Source organism: Dipodomys spectabilis, unplaced genomic scaffold (genome assembly GCF_019054845.1).
Source record: "Dipodomys spectabilis isolate Male_0828 unplaced genomic scaffold, ASM1905484v1 ptg000373l, whole genome shotgun sequence".
NCBI classification, from domain to species: Eukaryota; Metazoa; Chordata; class Mammalia; order Rodentia; family Heteromyidae; genus Dipodomys; species Dipodomys spectabilis.
Window position 1 is genome coordinate 1313458 of NW_024871050.1, and position 12113 is coordinate 1325570.

At 45.5% G+C, this 12113-nt stretch overlaps 1 protein-coding gene across 2 annotated transcripts in view; it reads left to right on the forward strand.

The window, feature by feature from the left end:
• Positions 1–654: 654 nt before the first annotated feature.
• The window catches only part of Cflar (CASP8 and FADD like apoptosis regulator), a 54407-nt gene continuing 42948 nt past the window's right edge, over positions 655–12113 (forward strand). Inside the window, exon 1 of one of the 2 annotated variants that reach the window (XM_042666962.1) lies at positions 655–741. The gene's annotated coding sequence lies outside the window, so the exon portion shown is untranslated. Of the gene's footprint in view, positions 742–2289; positions 2435–12113 lie in introns of those variants that run through there. The other variant, XM_042666961.1, reaches the window with a different exon arrangement.

Genomic DNA, 12113 nt, shown 5'->3' on the forward strand with positions numbered 1-12113 from the left:
AGCCTGTAATCCTAGCTACTCAGGCGGCTGAGATCTGAGGGTCGCAGTTCAAAGCCAGCCGGGGCAGAAAACTCCTATCTCCAATAAACCACCAAAAAACCCGGAAGTGGTGCTGTGGCTCAAGTGGTAGAGCACTAGCCTTGAGCTGAAGAGCTGAGGGACAGTGCTCAGGCCCAGAGTTCAAGCCCCACGACCGACAAAAAAAGAAAAAATCCCTGTAACCCTAGCTACTCAGGAAGCAGAGATCTGAGGATCAAGGTTGGAAGGCAGCCGGCAGACAAATTCACCAGATTCTTAAACTCCAGTTAATCAGCAAAAAGCCAGATGTAGAGCTGTGGCTCAGCAGGAAGAGCAAAAAAGCCCAAGCAAGAGAGGGAGGCCCTGAGTTCAAGCCTGGGCACACACACACACACACACACACACACACACACAAAATATGGTTTCTATGGTTTCTTTCCTACTCCATATGCTCTGGGGGCCATGAGATGGGGGTCATCCGGCGCCGTTCGGTGTTAGACTAGGGCCAGGTGAGGGTAGGCCCGGAGCCCCGCGCTCGCGTGACCGGCGGGCCGGGTAGGGCTGGGCGCGGGCCGGGAGGCGCCGCACGGGCAGCCAGTCGGCGGTATCACGTCCGTTCCGCGTGCTTTCGGTTTCCTCGCCTCCATCTTGCCTGCGCCCTCCAGCCTCCGGGAAGCGAGTGCTCTACGGTAGCCAGGAGAGGACGGCCCCTGACTCGCGCAGGTTCGTCCTGGTGCCGGGCCGCCGCTGGCACGGCCGTGTGCCTCTCGGCACACGGACCGGTGTCGTCCCGGCAGCGTTCGGCGCCGCCGGGGCCCGGGGTGGGCAGCGGGAGCCAGGGAGCGGGGTGGCGCCGGGCAGTGGCGAGCTCCGAGGCCGCGGTCCTCCGCCCCCAGCCCGACCTCCTCGTCTTCTGCACTCAGCCCGCATTGCTTCTGCCAGCCCTGCGCGGGGAGGACATCTTAAGGCCAGGGGATCGCATCCCAGGCCGCCGCACCCGCCGGGAGCCACCCCACCCCGTACAGCTCCAGAGATTGGCGACCGGTCACCAGCGTCGGCAAACGTTGATGAAAAGGGTCGTGGGAGTCGCCCCCTGCCTAGGACGAGCTGTCAGGGAGGGGGGGGGGAACGCTGGCCCCAACAGAAGGCTGGGTCGTGTTCCGCGTGCTCTGCGCGCCGCTGCGCGCCGCGGCGGGCTGCGCGCTCCCGTCCTCAGCCCAGACTCCGCGCCCGGGATTGTTCTCCACTCACTTGCTCCCAACAGCATGGTGGTGGGCCACATGTTTATGTGGGCAAAGTACCGGGGACATGGGAGGGGGGGACTGACAAGAACGTGTCCAAGTCTTCCTATTAAACCATCCGAAAGGATGGGGAAGATGTATTCGCGTGTCTGCTTTTTCTGGACTGGGTTTGGGTTTGGACCAAAGGACATGTTTGTAACGTCGAGGAAGGAAACGCACTAGGACAGAAGCCGCTGGTTGGCAGTGACTAGTTGAAGGAAGCAGGAAGTGGCCGTGAGGAAGCTGACGCACCTTGTCGTAAATGAGCTGAACTTCTGAAATTTGTTCTTGTGCAACGGGAGTGGTCAAACTCGTTCCTGGCGATGGCGAGTGTGTTGGTGTTTTTAACCTTGACATGCTTAAATAACCTCAGAGCAAGCGAGTTCAGATTATAAAGAGGGTTTTTTTTGGGGGGGGGATACTCTTGTGGTTACCCTAAATTATTTGACAGGAGTTGTGTTGACCATCCCTACCCCTTCCCCATGGGGGAAGATTTAAAGAGGAAGAGGGAACAATAGAAACCAGAAAGAGGGAGGGAAGGGAGGGAGGGAGGGAGGGAGTTTGGGAGATGTGTTTCTCGCCAGTGGGGAGTGTTTCTTGGTTAAGTTTCTCTGGCTTTGGGGTTTGAATGTTGTGGAGGGAGATCCGTTTCCAGGCGGGTGTGCGGGGCAGTCCGCCGGGGCGCGGGGTCTGCTCGGGGTCCGCCTGCCTTCTGCGCTCGGTCGTGGCGTAGGGCGGGATCCCTGGGCAGAGTTTGGCGAGTTGGCCCGGGGCCGAGGCGGAGTGGGAGGGGAGCGGGCTTGGCGTCGGGGCGCGCCGCCGCCCTTCCCGGGAAGGTCTTGGGTGGCCAGGGCGCCCCCGGTGGCGTCCGCGGGCCGGGGCGCTGGGGGCGGGGCGTGGACTTGCCACGGCTCTCACCTGCACGCCCCGCTGGGCGCGTCACCTGGCCGGCCTCGCGGAGGACGCGCCCTGGGGCTCGGCCTTCAGTTACCGGAACGCCTGCTGGGGAGGTCACCTCCTGATGCCTAGGACCCTTTGCCTCAGTTTCGGCTCCCGAGCATTTCCAAATCCGGTTTTTCCGAGGACAGGCAGCGCTTGGGGTCACTACCCAGAGGGAAGAGCCGGCGGCCCCCGGCGTGAGTACCCTGACCGCCCGGCCACCTCTCCAGCCCTTCCCCAGGCCGGTGGCACCTGGGGAGCCGGGGAATACTTGGGGCACGCCCCCCCACCTCTGCAGAAAAGGACGGACCCCCCCCCCCCCCCCCAGCCTCCATTTCTGCCTTTGGTCCTTTCTGTGAACTTTCTGAAGTCTTTTAAGTTCCAGGGAGGGACTCCGTTTGGGGTGACAGCTCCCTTGTCAAGTCTGGCTATTTCCTGTAGAGTTCCATGGGCTGATTTAACTCATATTTACAGCCTGAGATGCTTCCTTGCCTTTAGTTCAGTGTAATCCTTGCAGTAGTTAGAGCTGCTGTGGACCAGGCTGAGTTCTGGACGTCAGGACCCCACTGCGTGGTTGGAGAGGCCAAGCTGGGTGATCTGCCCTCTGACAGAGGGAATGCGAGCTGGGCCAGCCCCAGGGGGGTGTGTGGGGGGTGACCCTAAAGTCAGATGCGCTCAGGCCAGAGGCACTGGCCCTAGCCCCCCTTTGTATTTCCCTCCTGCCATCTCCTCTGTGAAGGCTTCCCACCCACCTCAGGACGGTCCCAACCTTTGTCCTCTCACAAACTCCAGAGCTATCTTTGCACTTTCACCTCCCCAGAAGCTTTGCCATCAAGTTGTAATATAATTACCCGAGTTAAATAGCTGCAAAACTAACTACAGAAAGCCCATCCCCTCCTCTCCAGGCCATTCCTTAGAGACAAACAAACTTTAGATAATGTCTATTTTGCTCCCTCCTTTTTTGGTATGATACAGTTTCTATGAACTGAATTTCAGAACTGCTGTCTGTCCCATTCATCTCTCTCTGTGTTCCTCCACCTGACATTCCTCTTCTTTGGCATCAGTGTTTTTAATCTTTCTCTAATGCCCACTTTTCTTGCTGTTGAGAATGGGTGTATCTCTAGCTTAGGTTTCATTCTTCGGCTTGTTTAGATGCACTGAATGTTTGTTCTCCCTCAGTTCTTGAGTTAGGGAAATAATTTCTTCTTTGAACTAAAAAAAATATTTTAAGTAAAGGCTATTTACATACACAGACTTGTAACTATCACAAGACTCTTTGTATGTGTACATAGTCTTATAGCTATTTACACATACAAATATGTAGTCTTGTAATTATATAGTCTTGTAAATACATATAGTCTTACGTAAATATTGTAACTGTGTATTTGTGTTATTGAATCTTCTTCTGACTGGACCATTACTGCTTCTTTTGAATTAGTATGTATTAATTGTACAAAGTGAGTGCCTTTTTATTTTTTGTTTTTTGTTTTGTCAGTCATGGGGCTTGCATTCTGGGCCTGGGCACTGTCCCACAGTGCCACTTCTGGTTTTCTGGTGGTTAATTGGAGATAAGAGTCTTATGGGGATTTTGATGCCCAGGATGGCTTTGAACCATGATCCTAAGATCTCAGCCTCCTGAGTATCTAGAATTACAGGTGAGAGCCACCAGCGCCGGGCTGGGTCTAATTGAATAGCATGCACTTGGATCACACCCTTCTATTTTTCACTTCCCACATAGCTGTGTTGACAAACAGCACTAGGCCCTGCTTGTTCCACTAAGATGGAGTCACACAGACTTTCCTGTCTTAGGCTAGCCTGAAACATTAATCCTCTCAATCTCTTCCATGATAGCCAAGTTCCCCAACTCCCACTGTTGGTTGAAAAGAATTTCTTGAGTTTATTCTTTGGCTGGCCTAGACTGCATCTTAACTTCCTAAGTAGCTAGTACTACAAGCATGAGGCACTAGTATCTGACTCTTATTCTTGATATTGAGTTATCAATTTGGTAATCTAGTACTTATTATAGAACAGTTAAGTTGTACCAATTTGATACCATATTCATCTGTACATTCAAAACTGTGCCTTCTATAGTGAACTCTTAATTGAGTAAGTGAACCCACCATCATTTTTATCTAGGTATTCCACAGTTTTTTGATACACTCAGAAACTGCCCTGGTAGGTATTTAGGTAACATGTTTCTGAGGTAATGATTTTACAAGTCTACTTGTGAAAATCTTGTGTATTATTATTATTATTTTGTTGGTCGTGGGGTTTGAACTCTGGGTCTGGGCGCTTGTCCCTCAGCTCTTCAGCTCAAGGCTAGCGCTCTACTGCTTGAGCTATAGTGCCACTTCCAGTTTTCTAGTGGTTTTATTGGAGATAAGAATCTTGTGGACTTTCATGCCCGGGCTGGGATCCTCAGATGTCAGCCTCCTGAGTAGCTAGGGTTACAGGCATGAGCCACCAGCACCCAGCTTTGTGTATTATCTTTATACTTGTGACTTAAATTATTTTTTACTTTTACTGAATACTTTTATTTCCAAAAATAATTGTTAAAGTCAGATCTTTGTTTTAGAGGCACTTGAAGCAAGATCTCTTACCTGAGTGCCTCTGAACTTGAGTCAAATTCCCTGCAACAATGACCAAAATGATCTGGAGATGGATTAAAAAAATTAACCAATTCCTTTAGCATTTACTGAGCACTTACTAGTGTTAGGTAATAGAATTACACAGAAGTTTTCCCTCTTCTGTGTGCAGCTCCCTTTCTAATTGGGGAAGACACATAGTAAAAAAAAAAGAGCTATGCATAAAACCTTGGCCATAATACACTATTAAAACCCAGAATTCAAGCTTTATGCTTGACCCTGGAGAATCTACGTCAGATGTTGTCTGCCTAGGCCTTCTGTAAACAAGCTGGTTATCATTCATCATGAATTTGAACCGGTCTGTCCCTTGAACTAGCCTTGTATCTCTGGGATGAAACCAATTTGGTTATAGTGTATGAATTTTTGTTTGGATTAGTTGAATTTGGTTAGCAAGCATTTTTTTCTTAGCTTTTATTTTTTTATTTTTTCAAAATTTTTATTGTGATTAAGTGGTTACATAATTTCCCAAATTTCACAGTATTGTGGAATAGTGATGCTCAGTTAAAGTCACAAACACATTCTAACTTTCCTGGAGCAAATTGTCTATCACGGTCTATAACATTTATGAGTTCTATGAGCTTTGTGATACAGTTATTTCTTCCACATTAGGTGGTATGTACATTTCTTTTGTTTTGCATAGCATCAGCTGTTCCCTCTTTCCCACCTGTTTCCCCCCTCCCATCGCTGCCATTGAGTTGCTTAGTTCATTTTGGTCAATGTCCAGTGCAGCTGATGGGTCCTGCTGTTGTATGTTTTTCCCTGCTTCCCTCTAGTTAGTTCTGTGTCATCCTCCTGCTTCCCCTCCGGTGTACACATATATACCATACATGTGATCAGCAGCATGGGTTATTTAGTAGTGATTCAACCAGGTGAGTGGAAGTCACTTTGTTTCTTAAGTCCTGTTAATTTTGTCGTATCACCTAACATTTTGGATTTAACATCTACTTAACAGGGAGACCATGTACCGTTTGTCTCTTTGCTCTTGGCTTACTTTGCTCAACATGATTTCTTCTAGCTCCATCCATTTCCCTGCAAATACCATTATTTTGTCATTTCTAATGGCTGCATAATATTCCATTGTGTATAGATACCACAATTTTTGGATCCATTCATCTGTGGTGGGACATCTGGGTTGTTTCCATAGCCTAGCTATTGTGAACAGTGCTGCAGTAAACATGGAGGTGCATGTGTCCTTGTATACTGGTTCCTGTTGTTCAGGATAGATGCCTAGAAGTGGTATGACTGGGTAATAAGGGAGGTCAATATTTAGCTTTCTTTCTTTCTTTTTTTTATTGTGAAAATACTGTACAGAGGGGTTACAATTACATGGGCAAGATAATGAGTACATTTCTTATCAAGCATTGTAGCCTCCTCCTTTTTTCCCCCTTCCCATCCCTTCCCATCCTCCCCCTGCCCCCCCAATCCTCCCCTCTCCCCTCCACCCCCCCACCCCCCACACCAAATTTGTAAAGTTTTTTTTCCGACATAACGACTTGTACATTTCATTGTTGCAATGGGTCCACCTCCGTATCCCCATTTAAACGATTTGTTTTTCCCCTTCCCCTCCACAAATTATACTGACATCAAATACAGTGAAAGCAGGGGTTATACTGTGGGGGAGGGACATACAAAGCAACAAAGAAATAATCAATATTTAGCTTTCTGAGGACCCTCCAGACTGCTTTCCAAAGTGGTTGTATAAGTGTACATTCCCACCAGCAGTGTAATAGGGTTCCTCTTTCTCCGCATCCCTCCAGCATTTGTCATTGGCTGACTTGAGGATGTGGGCCATTCTGACTGGGGTAAGGTGGTATCTCAGGGTTGTCTTTATTTGGTTAGCAAGTATTTTAACAGTTTCACATTTATGTTCATGAAAAAAATTGGTTTATAGTTTTCTTTTTGTTAAGTTCCTGGCTGTTTTTGTGAAGAGTGTAGTGTCTTTTGACTGGAGAATTGAGTCCATTAGTATTGAGTGTTTGAATACAGAAGTATACAGTAGTTCCTGTCATCTTCCCTCTCAACTTTGGCTTTGTACCTCTTCTGTTTCTCCTATGTTTATCCATCTAGCAGGATCTGTCCTATGTACTTTTTTCATGTTCATATTGATCTCTGTGTGTAAGATGTCTATGAGTAGCTTCTATAGTGCTGTTTTGGTGTTGATAAGTTTTTTACTTTTCATTTTTCCTCAAGTGTTTTGTTTGCCTTCTGTTTATGAATAAAGCTTGGCTAGCCAGAGAATTTTGAGTTGACCATTCTTTGATTTACATTGTCATTATCAACAGTTCAAGGAAGGGTACAAAATGGTATTCAGGCACAATCTTAAATATCCATAAGTGAGAGATTTTTTTTCATTAGCTGCCCAAATGGTTATAGTAACAGCATTCACTCCCCAGCCAGGTTTGTGGAGTTGTATTTGTCTACTCAGTAGACATGACCTTGCTTCATGCTATGCCCTGACTTCACTGAAAGGTAGACAGAGAATGGAATGTTAAGCATGTATTTGCACAGGCTAAACAGTAATGCTGACTGCAGTGCTGCTGAGTACAGGGAAACTTATGTGTTTTGGATACCAGATGATTTGAGAAGTCAGACCAATGTCACTTCATTTTTCCTGGTATTGGAACTCAGAGCTTCATACTCATTTAGTTTTTTCTGTTTAAGGATGGCACCCATCACTTGAGCCACACCTCCACTTCTGGCTTTTGGTTAACTGGAGATACGAGTCTCTCAGATTGGTCTGCCAGGGCAAGTTTTGAACTTCATTCATCCAATTCCTGAGTAGCTAGGATTACAGGTTACCTCTTTTATTTGGGTGCCAAAAGGCTGTGTTAAGTGCCTTCCTAGAGGTTTGTATGGGGTGGTACCAAGAAGTTACCGGCCAAGTCTGTAGGGGCTTATCCCAAGAAGACTGCATGCAGGAGGGGGTACATCACCTGGACCTGAAAGCTGAGAGGATTTTGCTAGACAGGTAAGTGGAGTAAGTAATCCAGGCAAAAGCAGATGGCAAAGAGACTTGTTGATGTGCCATTGAAGCTGATTGTGTTAAGTGTATATTGATAAATGGCAACAGATACTACTGACCATAAGAAGCTGTGAATGCAAAAAAAAAAAAGGAAACTACACTAGAAAGCGAGGAATCGCTGGGAGATTTGATCTAAAGTGCTTTGGTTCAAGCATGAAATTCAGAAGGCTCATTCCCATAGTAGATATAGAGAAGGTGCTCAGAGGCTAGGTGAGAGATGGGTATGAAGGAATACTAGCATTTAAGGCAAAGGTGAGGTGAGGGGCTGGACAAGGTTAGATAAGAACTAGGGAAAAAACAGCGGTGTGAAGTCAACTCAGGGAGAAGAGTTTAAAGGAATGATGAATGAATAGCATCAGGTAGGGTAATTGAATGAAAGAAGACTTCTTATTTTATCCATTTATTTAAAAATAAAATTTACTGTATTTAAACTAAACATGATGTTGAAAGGTACAAAGAGCAAAATGATTGCTATAGGGTGACAAATGAATACATCCATCATCTCATGGTTACCCATTGCTCTCCCTGTAACAAGAGCAGCTATAGTCTACTCATTTTGTTAAAAAGTCCTAAATACAATTCACTTGGTAACTAAGTCCTCACATTGTACATTGGATCTTTCCTTTGTTCTTGCCACATACTTTCCACTTGGTATCCTCTGACCTACATCTCCCCACTTCCTTCCTGTCACAGGCCCTGGCAGCCTAGGTAACCACTGTTTATTCTCCATTTCTATATTGAGTTTGTTTTAGATTCCACATTATAAAGGAATCCATGCATTTTTTCTGTGTTTACACTTAGCATAATATTCTCTAAGTTTCTTCATGTGGCCAATGGCAGGAACTCTTCCCTTTTTGAGGGCAAATAATATTCCATGGTATCTAAACTATACTATCCTCTAAATTTATTCATGTGGCTAATGTCAGGATGTCTTCCTCTTTCTGAGGGTGAATAATATTCCATGGTATCCACATACCAGTTTCTCCTCCCCTTTTTTTCCCCCACTCCCCTCCTAGGTTTTGGATTTGCTAGACAAGCATTCTACCACTTGAGTCATACATCCAGGCCAACATACCAGCTCCTTTATTCGTTCATCCATCAAAGAGTACTTAGTTGTTTCCACATCTTGACTTTTGTGAATAATGCTGCGATGAAATGGGAGTGCAGCTATCTTTATGAGATGATGGTTTCATTTCTTTTGGTATATACCTAGAAGAAGGGTTGTTGGGTCTGAGAACTTCTAAGTGTCCTGAAAGGTGTCAATGGGAGGCCTTGACAAGAACAGCATATCAGGGCTCAATACAGGATAGGTAAGTGAGGTACTTGCTTTTGTTCACCATTTAAAGGAGTATTCAAAAACTGAGTAACCATAATGTATAATATTCCAACACAGCATTTAAAACACTTAACATAGATGTCCCAAATCTGAAAAATAAATTACTGAAAATTTAAATAAACAATAAACAAAAACAACATCAGCATTACTGATGGATTGGCACCGTGTAGCATGGTGAAAAGATGTGTCCTTGGGACAGCGAAGGTGGAGGGATGTGGAGGAGTTGAAGTTGAGGAAATTGAAGCACTGACTATTCCTTCATGAAGTTCCAGCTTCATGTGAAAAGAAAGTGTAAGAATGGTTGGTCCAAAGGACCACAGGATTACGTTGTTGTTGTTTTACAACTCTTTAAGATGGAAGAATCTTGAACATGTTTATGATGTGAGGAAAGGCATCCTAGGGTCTATACGAGACTGATGAAAGCTTTGGTATAGAGGCTTAGTGCAGACAAGAAGAGAAAAGGGAGATGGTCCTAGGTAAACTGAGGGACCGAAAAATGCCAGGTGGGGAAAGCTGTGGAAACTCAAACCTTATAAGTGGCAAGGTCACCAGATGAGAAATGGTGCCAGTAGGTGGTGATCGATGAAGAAAGCAGTGAAGGTTGGAACTCTCCCTTAAGGTTGTGGAAGAGGTTGCTGATCAGGGTTCCGGACAGGCTCATGGGAAGTTGGAGACCACACTGTTATTGATGTCAGCTTCCATGTAGTGTGATATTTCCCTCTTTCCTTCTGGACTACTTGCTACTATAGATATGCAAGTAGAGAAGGTTCAGACTCTGACTGGTAAAACGTAACCAATCAGCCCACTTTTAGCAGAAGGATTTCCTGGGATACAAGACTTGAATGCTAAAAGTAGAATGTTCTGGGTATACCATGTCTAGTTGCTCACTTGAGGTATTATAATATTGGCTCTCAGGAGCAAAAGATTTCCTTGATTTTATCCTTGGATTGAGGGGGACTGAAGGCACTGGGCACAGAGAGCTTGAAGCACATATTTCAAGTTGTAGTCTGGGAAAAAAAGTGAGATGGTTACCATTCATTCTCTCACAACACAGGTGCTCTCCATGAGTCACACACTGTCTGTATGGAGGATTTGCCACAAAGGAGAAATAAATGCCCTCATGAAAATATACTTCTGTGCTAGCCAGGGTTCATTCTCACCTCTGTAAACTGCATTTGCCAGGCTCCTTTGCAACTAGGATATGATTAAGCTCTGCCAGTTGGGTGAATTCAGACAAGATTTGCAAAGGAAGTAGGTGGATGGTAATACTTAGCTGCTTTTCTTAGTTTCTTTGCTGGCAAGAAGAGTGTGGTGGTATGGGGTTTGGAGAGCAGCATTTAGTCACCAGCTTTTTGGATGAAACAGGAAATGTGATGGGGCCACTTCTGGTCTCAGTGTTCTGCTATGGACAGTATCTTTAAAATCAGTGTTTCCAGTGGTCGCCTCCTGACTGCCCACTGTCCTGGCCCCAGCCAAGGTGGTTTTAAGGACTCCAGGAGTCCTTGCTCAAAGCTCAGCCTAGAGTCCCTTCTTCCATCCTTTTCAGCAGTTTTTTTTTTTTAAATTTTTTCTGCTGAAAATGTCTAGAGTGTTTTCTATTTTCAGACCTTGATGCTTCTTTTATGAGTTGAGCCAGTGTTGTAAAAAATAAACTCTAAGGACTTAAGTTCTATTTTGAATTTTAAGCAGCCATTGGTGGTGATCTCGTGATTTCTGCCAGAGAAATGAAACTGGAACTGATGAATCTTGTGTTTTAGCTGCTGTAGGTCAGGACAGTGTGTACCAAAGTGGAAAAGGAAAAGCAACTGAATGAAAGTATCTGAAGAAAAAAAGAACTCCCTTAAAATGCTTCAGTGCTATGGTATTTAGGCTGGGTAGGATGGGGAGACTATGGATGTTTAATAACCTTCCTGGCTTCTATCCATTAGATCATATAGCACTTTGTGATAAAAAAAAAGTCTTCCGATGTTATCAAATATCCCATAAGGGGCAAAATTACTCTGAATAAGAAACATTAATACAATCTATACTATTGCAGAAGTATTCCTTATCTTCTTAAAGAAATTTTACGCTTATTTACAATTATCTCAGATATATGTTCCTAGGATATGACTTCTGTTTGTGTGTGTGTGTGTGTGTGTGTGTGTGTGTGTGTGTGTGTGCGCGCGCGCGCGCGCGCGCGCATGGGTGTGTATTTGTGCCATCCTGGAGCTTGGCCTCAGGGCCTGTGCAATGTCTCTGAGCTTTTTTGCCCAAGGCTTTTGTGCTCTACCACTGGAGTCACAGCTCCATTTCCAGCTGGAAATTCCAGTGGTATTTTTGGTGGTTCACTGGAGATAGGAGGCTTGTGGACTTTCATGCCTGGGCTGGCTCTGAATTGAAATCCTCAGATATAAGCCTCCTGAGTAGCTATGATTAGAGGTGTGTGCCACTGGCACCTGGCAATCATAGTAATTTTTAGCATGAGCTTACTTCCAGCAGAAGTTCTTTTGTAGCTGAGTATGGTGGTACAGGCCTGAAATCCCAGCATGAGAAGGCTAGGCAGAAAGATTGTGAAATTGAGGCAAGCCAGGCTATATAGTGACACATGGTCATAAAAGGAGGAAGAGAAAGAAAAGGAAGGGGAGAATGAGGAAGAGGAGGAGAACATTCTCTGTATGCCTCATATACCGTAAGCTGGATTGGGGATTTTTTGTGGGGATTTTGAGTTTGCTACTGAAGACCTTATGGACTTTGATAGTATTGGAGGAATGTTGATGTTAATTTCTTGGTTTGAGCTTAAAAGACCCCTCTACACACTTAACATTATTTGGCACTGACATTTTGCTTCATGTAGGTGACCTGTCTTTATGCCAATCTGTATTTTCCTTTTG